At 48.1% G+C, this 13005-nt stretch overlaps 1 long non-coding RNA gene across 1 annotated transcript in view; it reads left to right on the top strand.

The window, feature by feature from the left end:
- Positions 1–6564, top strand: part of LOC138452765 (uncharacterized) — a 43486-nt gene extending 36922 nt beyond the window's left edge. The window contains exon 2 of the long non-coding RNA XR_011260312.1: positions 6173–6564. This is a non-coding gene — a long non-coding RNA (uncharacterized lncRNA). The remainder of the gene's footprint in view (positions 1–6172) is intronic.
- Positions 6565–13005: the final 6441 nt, after the last annotated feature.

Below are 13005 nucleotides of genomic sequence, written 5' to 3'. Positions count from 1 at the left end.
TAGAACCTGTCATTATATCCTCCACATCCTCCTTTGTATTCCTGCTTCCTCGTCGTCGTCTGAAAGTCTAGAACCTGTCATTATATCCTCCACATCCTTAAGGTGTTTCTCCCTACATCTCTCTCTCTCTCGCTCCTGCACTAGCCTTTTGTCCCCCTCTTCTTCCTCTCTCCGCAGAGGTTCCTTAGCAATTCTCTCAATCTCTGTTTTCCTCTTCTCCCTTCTCAATTGCACCTGCCTTTCTTTTTTCTTCTACAGCCTTACTTGTCACCCTCTCCTCTATCTCCTTCTGTCTTCTTCTCTTTTCCCTTCTTTTCTATTTTCTCTGATTCTTTCCTTAACTGTTCCTGTTCCTTCTTCTCTTTCCCTTATTTTCTCTCTGCTTCTTCCATTACCTCTACCCATTCTGTGTACTGTTCCCCTATCATCGTTCGTGCATTAGCCTCCCCCTCAAGGTGTCTGGGCTACGCCACACTCATTCTGTCCAATTTAAGCAATATTTGTCCTCCCACCCGCTCATTCAGCAGGACTGTCATCTTATTGTCCCCTATACATCCCTGAGTTACTTCTTCACCGGAGTTAACTTCGCTTGTAGCTCGCGGCACTCATCAGTCTTAGGGGGTCATTACGAGGTTGGAGCTAAGTAACAGTCCTTACCGGCATGGAGCAAATACCGTGTCCGTGTACTAAAGAGCCCGCTAAAAGAGGGCTATTACGAGTTTGCGTGCACGAGCTTTGCGCCATGTCGGTAACGACATTACCGGCATGCCGTTAAAGTCCAAAAAATGGTCCTTAGTGGCATCATGGAAAGCGCAGACAGCACTACCAGCATCAATGGTAACGGCATTAGCGGGCACCGCTGTCACCGGTGACCGCTATTAGCGGTGCCCGTAAATAAGCGGAACCGGAAGTAGCGTCGTCGCACAGGAACGGGAAAGAGCACGGCGGCCATTTTTGAAAAACACAATCCATTGCCATCCTCAACACTCAGGACCTGGAGAATATTGCTGACTACAGACATCAACCTCCCACAAGAAAATCATGCCCAAGGCAGTAAAAAAAGGCGCTTCCCACCAGCGCAAAGAGCGCTTTAATGAAGATGAACTAACAATGCTGACTGAGACCCTGGCTGACAATGCCGAGGTTGTTTTCTCAAACAGCCTCAAGAGAGAGGCAGTGTTAAAGAAAAAAGAAATGTGGGAACTTGTTGCCCAAAGAGTCAGTCCGCAAATAGGAGCCAGGCCATGGCTACTGGTGGAGGACCAAACTCACCAATAAAGCCAAGCCGGTGGGAGGAGATCTGCGCCAGCACGATTGGCATAGAGACCATCGAAGGTGTGGGTGAGATGGAGCGTGGTGCCACCTCATCACAGGGACGTCATTTAGGGGTCACCAGAGGTCGCAACTGCAACCCCTGTGGTCTCCCTTGCGACCTCTGTGGTCTCCCTTGCGACCTCTGGTAAAAAAAAAGAAAACATTTTAAAACCTTTCTTTTGTAATGTAGACTCATGGGCTGTGGCCAGCACCATATGGTTCTTTAGTGGCTGGCTTTCTTTATCAGGCCCCTTAAAAAATAAATAAAAATAAGAACAGGAGTGCCACAAGTCTAATACTTTCAGCACTGGCCCTAAATAAGAAAGAATGGGAATACAAAATAATGTGTCTTTCTGGAATTCTATACAATAATTGCTAGACTCATTAAAGGTTTATTTCAGGCACACTTCAGGGGGTGAGTCACTGATTTAGTCTGTTCTTAAACTCCTCAACTTTGCCTTTCATCCTTCTGAGGTTGATAATTGAGTACCAACACAGGTTGGGTGAATTGGGTGTATATTTTTTCTATATAAAGCGCTTAAGCGTAAGTGCTATATAATAACACATCATTATATCATTTGGTCATGGAGGTCTGCTTGCATTCACAGTAACTTGGTAATATAGGCCTATACACACTGATCTTAATGATACATATGGCCATCCATTCTTGTATGAAATGTACATCACATTATAGTGATATTGTAACCATATTTTTCATAGTGTACAATGCTATGTGATGCCACTCCCTGTTTTGTCAATGGATGAAAGGTTGTGTTCCATAGCTTCCTGCAATATCACTTTGGGTTGGGTCAAATTACATCACGTCCTGTGATGTCATCAAGGGGTCAAGGGTCTTCTGATGTCACTTCCACTACCCCTGGCATTTTGGTGAAATGACGTCCCTGCATCATCGGCGGAAGTAGGTGAGTGTCCTAAGAAAACACTGTAATGCAAAGTATGATGATAGTCAACCAATTTGTCTGTCTAAAGAGGCAATGCATGGCCCAATACATACACATTCCCTGCCTAGATGTCGTCTGCAGCACAGACACATGCACATGCTTCCAGCATGGCAATGCCATTCCTGACACACAACACACAAATATGAAAATGGCATAAGTCACACTGCACGCAGGCCACAACAGAAATGCATGTCACATAGCATACGCCCACCCCAACATGAGTGACCCCGACGGATGCCTGCATGCTCCACCCATATAGCAAGCAACGTGATCATCAAAACTCCACTTCCTAATCCCCTATAATGTGTAGAAGAGCAATATTACAAATGTATGCATGATGCTTGTCAAACCATCACTCATGCCATCCCTCTCTTCATCCCTCATAGGCTCAGATCCTGACAGCGAGGCCCGGGACTCACCCCCACAGGTGACTACACCCCAGAAGAGGGCCAGGGATGAAGGCAACAGGCCTTCCACTTTGAAAGGCCCAGACAAGCCATGACAGGCACTGAAGACCAAAACATCCCAGGATGCCACGGCACTGGTGCCGCTAAGGCCCATCACTACAGTCCCCACACACCTGTGACACCTGCACAGGAGACAGTCGATGGGGCACAATCTGCAGAGAACAGGTCTGTTGGGAGGCGCCAGCTACGGCACCCCTGACAGATCATGACGTGTAGGGCCAGGTGTGTGTGCCTGTCGAGGACAACTCCTCGGACTTACCTGCAACACCAAGTCCTGCCCCATCCCCCCAGTTCACACATGTCGACTCCTACCACAACACCACCCCGGAACAGTCTGGGGGGGAGTGCGTACAAGGGAGTATGAGTCCCACAGAGGACCCAAATGGATTTGCCCATGTCACTCATGCGCCCTTCACCTCCACTGGTGTACAGGTGGGGGTGTAGCAGGCAGGACATGCAGCACAGCGCCAGGAGGAGCTCACTGCCCTAGTGAGGCAGTTTGTCGCAGACAGTGCCCAAGCAAGGCAGGCGGGATGCGACAACACTGCGTCCCTGAGGCAGGTCATTGTGGCAAGCACCAATAGATTATGCAAGGAGGGGTCTGCCCTGAGGCAGGTCTTCACCCGCATTGCAGATTCCATGGAGGATGAGCGTCCAGCCCCAGAATGGAACAAGCGGCCACCCCTTCTTCGTCAAGCTCCACCCAAACCAGCCCCCTACGCAGCTCGGACATGCCGCCACCACGTGGAAGGATATAGACGGGGCAGCCTAATAAAGGCAATAGACACTGATACATGAAGCATTTGCTTGGACACCATGTGTGGGGGAGTTGTGCGGGGAGAGGGGGGTATGTGGGGGAGTTGCGGGGGTGGGAGGGGAGAGGGTGTGTGGGGGAGTTGTGGGGGGAGAGGGAAGGGGAGAGAGTGTGTGGGGTAGTTGTGGGGTGAGGGGGAGGGGGAGAGGGTGTGTGAGGCGGTGGTTTGAGCACTTTAATCTTTTCTGGACAGTTAAATACACCTGTTGTGTGAAAAAAAAAAATCTTGAGTGGACATTCCTTTATTTTATTGATATACAGTGCATAGCGTCCATGTACTCCCACACCCAGTGCCCTCTGTCCAACTTTCATGTCAGCCTCTACACCCATGTGTGTTAGAAATATTGTGCAATCACTGACTGATGCACAGCACGTCCCTCCTGTGCATCGGCACAGCGATGATGTGCACCCACATCTTCTTCATCCCCTTCAGCATCACCAGGTGGTTGCAGTTTAATGTCAGGGGGCAGGGGCACGTTCCGTCGGACACACATGTTGTGCAGCATGACACATGCCATGATGATCTTGGCCACCTTCTCATTCCTGTAGAGGAGTGACCCACCCGACCGGCAAAACCGTGCCTTTAACAGGCCAAAGGTCTGCTCAATGACCACACGGGTACGGGTATGGGAACGATTGTAGTCCTCCTCGTGCCTGTTCTGTGGGTTTCGGTCAGGGGTGAGGAGCCACGGCTTCAAGGGATAGCCACTATCACCTGCATGAGAGGCAATAAAAGGTATATCGATTCATGATGGACAGCTGTACTAGTCACACATGCCTGCAGATTATCGTTGGTCACATGCACATGTCCCTGGTTGAATGCACACAATTTTAATGCCCTCAATGTGCTCTGTGCCATGGACTTATGGTGTGGGCTGCATCTCCAAGATGATACACGGTGTACACTGCCTTGATGTTGCTCATGCATTGTGGATGCATACTGCTGTGCTTGTGACAAATTTGTGATGTGTTGTGTTCTGTATGATTTTCTAACTGGCAGCGTTGGCAGTAGGCTCTGCAATATTAAGCATTCAGCGCTGATTATTACGATGGTTACATACTGCATTTCTGTGGTGGCGGCGGCCCTGTGACAAGCTGTGGATTCCCTTGGTGATTTTGTTCAATGCACTCCCATGGATGCTTGACCTGTGTAGTGATTTGCTGCAGACATTTACATAGTGAATATTCACAGCATGTTGCTGGATTGTGTTACGGAGGGTGAGGTACAATGATGGGTGGGAGACGTGTTGTGGGATGTGGGGTGTTTTTAAGTTTGGCATGTTGTGATAGGTGTCCAGCTTACTTCATTGCTATGGGATTTGTTTGTCATGTTCAGTTTGGGATGCTTTGGGGCACAGTGTTTTGTGATGTGCACATCGTGCTGTTACATCAACAATGCATCATGGTGGTGTGTGCATCTATCCCCTCATTTCACTGCCATGTGCCTGTCATGCAACTTACCAAGCAGCCAGGCAAGTCGTCCTGCATGGCGCTCCATGTAGCGTGGTAGCGTGGAGTTCTGTACATTGATGGAGTGGTATTGCTTGCAGTTGCGGTACACCACTTACATGGCATGCGGGACCACCAACTCCACGTGGGTGCAGTCGAGGGCACCTATACAATTTGGCATGCCTGCCAGTGCATGGAAGCCAACTTTTGTATCAAACATCTCCTGGGGAGTCTGTGGTAGGGATATGTAGTCCCTTGCCCGGAAAACTTAGAAATAAAACCGCAGCTTTAAAAACGTTGTATTTATGTTTGCGGTCGCTTTTGAAGCGACCGCAAACATAAATACAACGTTATTGTGTTGGAAAACGCTGCGGTTTTAAAACCGCAGCGTTTTCCAACACAACCGCGTGTGTTTCTGCCTGCTGTGGCTATCACTTTGGGTCTCCGGTGCTCCCAGGAGACCCAAATGGTAAAGCAGATTCAGGCAGACACAACGCGGTTGTGTTGGAAAACGCTGCGGTTTTAAAACCGCAGCGTTTTCCAACACAATAACGTTGTATTTATGTTTGCGGTCGCTTCAAAAGCGACCGCAAACATAAATACAACGTTTTTAAAGCTGCGGTTTTATTTCTAAGTTTTCCGGGCTCCTCCAGCCCGGAAAACTTAGAAAAAAAACTGCAGCTAGTGCTTATTTTTTGTAAAAAAATAAATAGCACTTACTGAGATTCAGCTGCAGCTTTCCTGCTCTGGTCTCCGGTCCGCGTCCTCCGAGTCCCGGCACTAATGAAGGGAAAGCCACCCAGCGGTAGACTTTGTTTACTACAGCTGGCTGGCTTTTCCTTCATTAGTGCCGCAAAAGCAAAAGCCAGCACAGGAGGGCCTCCATTTCACAAAATGGTTGCGCCCCTGTGCTTGCTTTTTCAAATTTTGAGCTTGAATTGCTCAAAATTTTACATAGGAAGTTTTAAAACAGATTTTTCTGCTGTCTTCACTGCTTCATTATATCGATTTATTTAGCGCCCGTTTGCCTCTGGCCTTATGGCACTTTATAAATAATTAAACTTAAACCTAAACTTAGGGAAAGGGGTTTTATAGTAAGTGGGATTCTTTAAGGTGGACTACTTGGACAAAGTCACTTCAAATACCTTTTGTTTCTTGTCTTTCAGGTTTTTAGGTGTTTACCACTTTTGGCAGTGGCATCGACGAGATCCAACGACGTGGTGTGATTCGGCAGCGGTGATGGCTTGCAGGTTGAAGATACTAGGAAACAGCAGGGCATGTTGAGTCGGCAGTGCTAGAATACTCATCAGCCTGTGGGACGGAGACGCAGACAATTTTCTTCAGCAACGAGTGGGCTCAACTGGTGCAACACAGTTACATGATATTCTGCCAGCAACTGATTGGAGCTCAAGAGGCCAACAACCAATCAGCGGGTGCTGGGTTAGGGATGCTGGAAGACTTGGCAGTTTTTAGATGTGGAGATGGCGGACCTTTGGCAGATGAATTTAGGGTAGACTTTACTCACAATTCGGTCCAATAAATCTGTTTTAAAATGCTTTCCACTGAGGAATCAATTAAGGGGACGGTTTCTGTGTCACCCGAGTGAGACAGGTATGCCCAGATGTGGGTCTCTTGTCTGCTGGACCTAGAGACCCAAGCTACTCCTCACTGATGAGGCCCAACAAGGCTGAAACATGCCTCACGATGCTTGTGGTCTCATGCAGAAGGAATGTGACCTAGCAGATTGGGCTGGACTGCCCCTTTTGGGGTGAAACCAAGCCTGAATTGCATATGGTCTTTCCTCTTCTGTAATGGCTTGGCAGGCGAAGAATGATGGTCAGAAGGGTTGCTCAGAGCAATGCCAGAGATTAAGATTAATTCCAAACCTTCCAGCCATCACCTCTTTGTTTTTGCTATGTCGTGTTGGGATAGAGTCTTACTCCTGAACCATGCTCATCAAGGCGAAACCTGCTTCTATCCACCTCCTGACGTGTGTCCAGACAAAGGCACCAACATGACAGCTTGCTGCATTATGCAAGGTAACAGCTCTTCTGCTCCTATGCAAGATACTGTTATTCTCCGCCTTTCTTGCTGTTCCCAGGCAACCACCACCTACACTCTTCCTTCCCCCTCTTCTTTGTGCTCATTCAACTGAAGCCCAAAACTGCAGTTCACTGGCACATGCCAGCACCCTTATGGTTCTGCCCCCCCTGCACGCCCACGGTGCACGCGTATGTCGCTGCCACATTCACCTCTAACCCTCATTCCATGCCTGCTATCACTTCCACCCATTCTGTAAAAACACCTTGGCCACATCCTCCCCATCAGGCTTTAAAGTCAATTACATAACCAACTCCTTGTTCATACTCCCCACACAGTTCGGAGAGACCATCAACTCCAGCCAATGTACTGTCAATAAACCACACTCCACCACCATCCCCATGGCACACCCACCACTTTCCTCTCACCTCAATGCCCACTGCTGCTACCTTCATCCACATGCTCCGAAGACACACAGAAATGACCCCAATAGCTCAAACTCTCGCAAGACAAGCCACCATGCTGTTCCATGCTACCAATCCTCCATGCTTCGCTCCTACTTACATATTACCTCAACACGCGCCAAGCTCTCCCACTCACATCTCCATGCCACTATCAGGACTTTGACCTGCCTAGGCCTTCCTAGACTTCAGCATCTATGCTCACGCATTACCATTGTTACAGTCGTACCATGCTGTGCCTCAAAAGAAATGAACGCCTATGTGCGCACCTATGCCCTCCATCATCTCATCAAGAACAGCAATCACTTCCACAATCCCCACCCATCCTACAGGAACCCGCACTCACCACGCCCCAACCCCCATGCCCACAACCCCACATCCTCTCCTGTGACCTCATTAATACAGGCTCTCTGTGTGCACATGCACAATATATCTTTGACCTACTCTTGGAACATGACTTTTATATACTTACCATGACTGAAACATGGCTGCATTAAGCTGCTGGACGATTGCCTTCTCTTGCTAACCCCCCTGGGTACTTTATGCTGAGATCTGTCAGAACAAACCAACCTGGCGGCAGAGTCGCCATTATCGCCAAATTCTCTATTCACATCAGATCATCCTCCCTTCAGACTCTGTCGGCTACGAACTCCTGCTCGCTATATTAGAACCTAATCCCCAAACCACCATCAACCTTCGTCTCCTCTACCATCAACCTAGCCATGCTTCCTCACCGTACACCAACATCCCCCTCATCCTCACTCATCTCATCAAACCCAAAACCAAATTACTACTTCTCTGCGAGTTCCACCTTTGTCGCCATGATCCAACTGACAACAGGGTGACTGCCCTTGCTACCTCCTTACAAGGGATGAGCTTTTCTCAAGCTGTTATCTCTCTGACTCATGTCAAGGGATGGACTCTCGACTGGGTCACACACCTCAACCTGCCCATCTAAGTCACAGCCATTGTCCCTGTACCCTGGACCGACCACTCCCTGATCCTTTTCCCCCTTTCTCTGGAGCGCCCAAATACCCGAAACGACCCCATTAGTGTTGCCACAGCCTCCAGACACACACACAATCTCACTGCTGAGTTGCTCGAACCTACCATCTCCTCCTTTCTTGCCACTTCACCTGACTACAATAACCTTGATACCATCCTCGCTGCCTACAATGATACTTGTGCACCTCTGAAAACTACAAATCAAAAGAAACCCTCCATCCATAATTGGTTCTCTGATGAACATATCTCCCTACGTAAAAAAACAAATGGGCCCTAGAACACCCCTGGAGAAAATGCCTCTATATTGACCACAAAGAAGCCTTTCTCACTGCAGCCAAAACATACAAAGCCGCCATCATGTACACCAAATCTTCAACATATAACTCTAGGATTCGCGAAGCCAGCTCGAACACTAAAGAGCTCTTTAAAATCTCCAAAGAACTTGAAGCCCCTTCACCTCCCATCGCCAACTTTCCCAATGACAAAGTCTGGTGCACTACTGTTCAGTCAGCACTATCGGACAAAACCACCAAATTGAGAAACAAAACTAGCCTCAAGAAATCATTGCTTGCTGCCAAAGATGCCTACCCCTTTCCTCTAGAATATCCACCCCTCACCTCTCACCAGGTTCCAGTTTACTCTCGTCTCCCCACCGGACATCCTCTTCATCATCCAACACCTCAAATGCTCAAATTGCAAAGGTTACGTCTTCCCCGGCCACATCATCAAAATGTGTGCTGAGCACCTAACACCTATTATCTCTAAATTTGTTAATGCCTCCTTTCAATCTAACTCTTTCCCCATTACTATCAAGGGAGCCTGGGTTACCCCCTCATTCAAAAAACCCACCCTCAATCTCTTACTTCCCACCAACTACCGCCCCATCACTACCGTTCCTTACCTACTCAAAATCCTTGACTGCACTGCATCCGTACAACTCCAAGCCTACCTGGAAACAAACAGCCTGCTGGGGTCATGCGAATCTGGCTTTGGAGCATGGCAGAGCACTGATGCTGCTCTCCTCAACCTTAAAATCCATCTCAATGGCATCCGTGATGCCGGCGAACTAGCTATCCTCCTTCGCGACCTCACTGCAGCCTTTGATCTTGTTGACCATGTCATTCTCTGCCAACACCTCACCACCAAATTCGATTTCTCCACAGAAGCCACCAGTTGGGTTTCTCAGTGAGCAGTCCTCTAGGGTTTTCGCCGGCTCGGAAGCCGCTGACAACTTAACTGTGCCCTATGGTATCCCTCAGGGCACCTGCATCTCACCCATCTTGTTCACAAAACCCTTGTTTGACCACCTCGACAAACTTGGAATCCTCTACTCAAATTTTGCAGACAATATTCAAATCCTGCTAAAACTAACTGGTAACCAGACCACTGATTCTGCAAACAGAACAGCAATAAAGACTACAGCATCATTCAGGCCTGGATGACATATTTTAAGTATTGGGTGCAGTGGGTATATTGCTATGCCAACCCTAGGGAGGGTAATTAGAACTTATTTACACGAGCTACCGTGCACTCCTAATTATACGTATACTTCAAGGGTGAACATAAATATGTTTGGTAGTTATTAGTTTTAACTTTGTATTTCAGGTGCAGAGGAGAAGGAAACATCCTTGGTGTCATGAACCGAGGCTTCCTCCCCCAACTCCTCACCTGGATCTTCTGGGAAGGATTCTTTAGGGTTGGCCTCAGGCTTCTTTTGATCCTTTCTCCTTGAGGGAGTCTTGTCTTTTGGAGTTCGGACCTTCTTATCGTGTAGGTAGGGTCTGGCCCCTCCGGAGGCCACCTTGGCAGAGATGTAACTCTGACCTCGGGGATCCCCAGAGGGCCAGTCCTAATTTCCAGGGAAAAAGCACAAATGCAGAAAAAACCCTGTTTCCGGATGGGTTCAGATGGGGGGTAGTCGGTTCCTCTCAATCGAAAGGGAAGGCGTAGCTTCTCCACACCAAAGAGGAATACCTGTAGAATAGAAGTCAGATTCCTCAATCGTTCAGACTGCTGGGAGTATAAACTGCATAGAACTCCCGAAGTTCTCCTAATAGAATGCAGATAAGGTGAAAAAGGCAACACCCCGTGATAAGAAGAAATTATGACAAAAAGAATATCCTAAACAGTTTAGGCAAGGCTGACCGAAAAGAAAAATAGAAAAGTATACGGATCTAGTCTGATTGAGTAAAGGCAAAGTTTCCCAGGGTGAAGTCAGAGCAACAGGGACCCAAACCTGTGAAGGGCTAGGCAGCGCTGATAGAAGTAAGGATACCGGCACCCACAGTTCAAAATAAAATAAAAAAGGATAGGCAGAGTGGCGAAAGGAACAGGAGCAAATAGGACTAAAGGCAAAAGCCCTGAACAGGCGGCGCCGAGACACCAGGAGTGGAAAGATGAAGAATTATAAGGCGGGAGAGAAAATAGAGCAAGCAAACAAAAGAGGCACGGCAGGAAGGAGGAGGGTGACTAGAGCAGGAATCAAGGCGGTAAGTAGATTCGCTAAAGGCACAGAAGGATCCAAGAGGAAATTCCAACACACGAACCGAGCGTTGACAAACAGATACAACGCACCGGCTTGTGGGAGGAGCAGCCTCTTAAAGGTAAGGCGGCCATCTTGGGTGAGGACTGGAGCGCGCGCCGATCATAGCCTCCAGCGCTTCTACAATCTCCAGTTCCTGACAGTATACCCCTTCTTCCTCGGGGCACCCCCAGGTTTGCCCGGATGAAGTCGATGGAACCTCTGCACCAAACGTGGGGCATGTATATGGCTCACAGGTTCCCATGTCCTCTCTTCTACTGGATAATTCTTCCAATGAACCAAGTAGTATAACCGCCCTTTGCGGTAACGGGAATCCACCAAATGAGATACTTCATATTCTTCAGGTGTTGAGATCACTCGGGCACGTGAGCGGTTCACAGGTCTCTTGAAGGGATCATCCTTGTATTCTTTGAGAAGGGATACATGAAAGACCGGATGCACCTTCCTAAAATAGTCTGGCAGCTGGAGCTTATATGCAACCGGATTGATTTGTTGCAAAATGGGGAAAGGCCCAAGAAAACGAGAGGAGAACTTCCCCCTATGAACCCATCTAGGTAGATACCTGGTGGATAACCAGACCAATTGTCCGACCTTCCAGCTTGGATGGGCGCGACGACCCTTGTCAGCCCACTTCTTCTGCGCTCGTTGACTTGCTTGGTAAGCTTCCTTAGCGAGCTTGTGCACCTTCTGTAGGTCTAGTAGAATCGAATCTAGAGCCGGAATCTTGGTAGAAGGAGGACTGAGCCAGGGTAGGTGTTGAGGATGGTATCCGTAAGTACAATAGAAAGGGCTCATCTGGATCGAGGTATGAAGGGAATTGTTATAAGCGAATTCCGCTTGTGGGAGGAAGCAATACCACTCTTCTTGTTGTGGACTGCAAAAACACCTAAGATATTGTTCTAAATTGGCATTAAGTCTTTCTGTTTGGCCGTTGCTCTGTGGATGATATCCTGAGGAAAGAGCCTTATGAATTCCGAGTGCTTGGCAAAGGGAGGACCAGAACTTTGAGGTGAATTGGGGTCCCCTGTCGGACACAATGGTCTTAGGTACACCATGAAGACGAACAATGTCCTGGAGAAAAGTTGCGGCCATCTCAGAGGCTGAAGGGACTTGCTTGAAGGCAGAGAAATGCGCTAGCTTGCTAAAGGAGTCAATGGTCACCATGATTGTAGTCATGCCATATGATGGAGGGAGATCCACGATAAAATTTGTGAATATATGTTCCCAAGGACGGTCTGGTAGGGAGTGTTGTTGTAACAACCCCAGCGGCCTTCCTGTTCGGTTCTTGTTGGAAGCACATACCGAACAAGCAGACACATACTGGCCTACATCTCTTCTTAAGGTAGGCCACCAGAATCCTCTCCGGATAAGATCAAAGGTCTTCCTAATACCGGAATGACCGGATAGAGGGGTGTCATGACACCAAGAAAGTATTAGCCTTTCCAACTCTTTCGTAGGAATGTAGAGAGCTCCTTCATGATAGAACAATCCATCCTTATCCTGGTTAACAGATAACAGAATTTCGGAACACCTCTGATACTGTGGGATTAGGTCTTGAAGGAACGAAACTGTAGAAGCTAGGACGGTGAGATGCGGAAAAAACAGTTCATGTTCCTTATAGGAACTAGATGACTCTCCTAGGCTTCTGGACAAAGCGTCGGCCTTCCTGTTTTCTGTGCCAGGTATGTAAGTAATCATAAAGTCGTACTGTAAGAAAAAATAAGCCCATCTGGCGTGTCTGGCGTTAGAACATTCTAACTGTTGCAAAACCCGAAGGTTACGGTGGTCAGTTCTAATGGTGAATTGATGTGTGGCTCCTTGTAGGAGATGTCTCCATTCTTGGCAGGCCAATTTTATGGCCAACAGCTCCTTTTCGATTACAGAGTAGTTGCACTCACTACTAGTAAGTGTCTTGGAGTAGTAAGCAACCGGATGCTCATAGCCGTCTTCC

Source organism: Ambystoma mexicanum, chromosome 1p, assembly GCF_040938575.1.
Source record: "Ambystoma mexicanum isolate Mex_15411 chromosome 1p, UKY_AmexF1_1, whole genome shotgun sequence".
NCBI classification, from domain to species: Eukaryota; Metazoa; Chordata; class Amphibia; order Caudata; family Ambystomatidae; genus Ambystoma; species Ambystoma mexicanum.
This window is presented reverse-complemented; position numbering and strand designations above follow the sequence as displayed.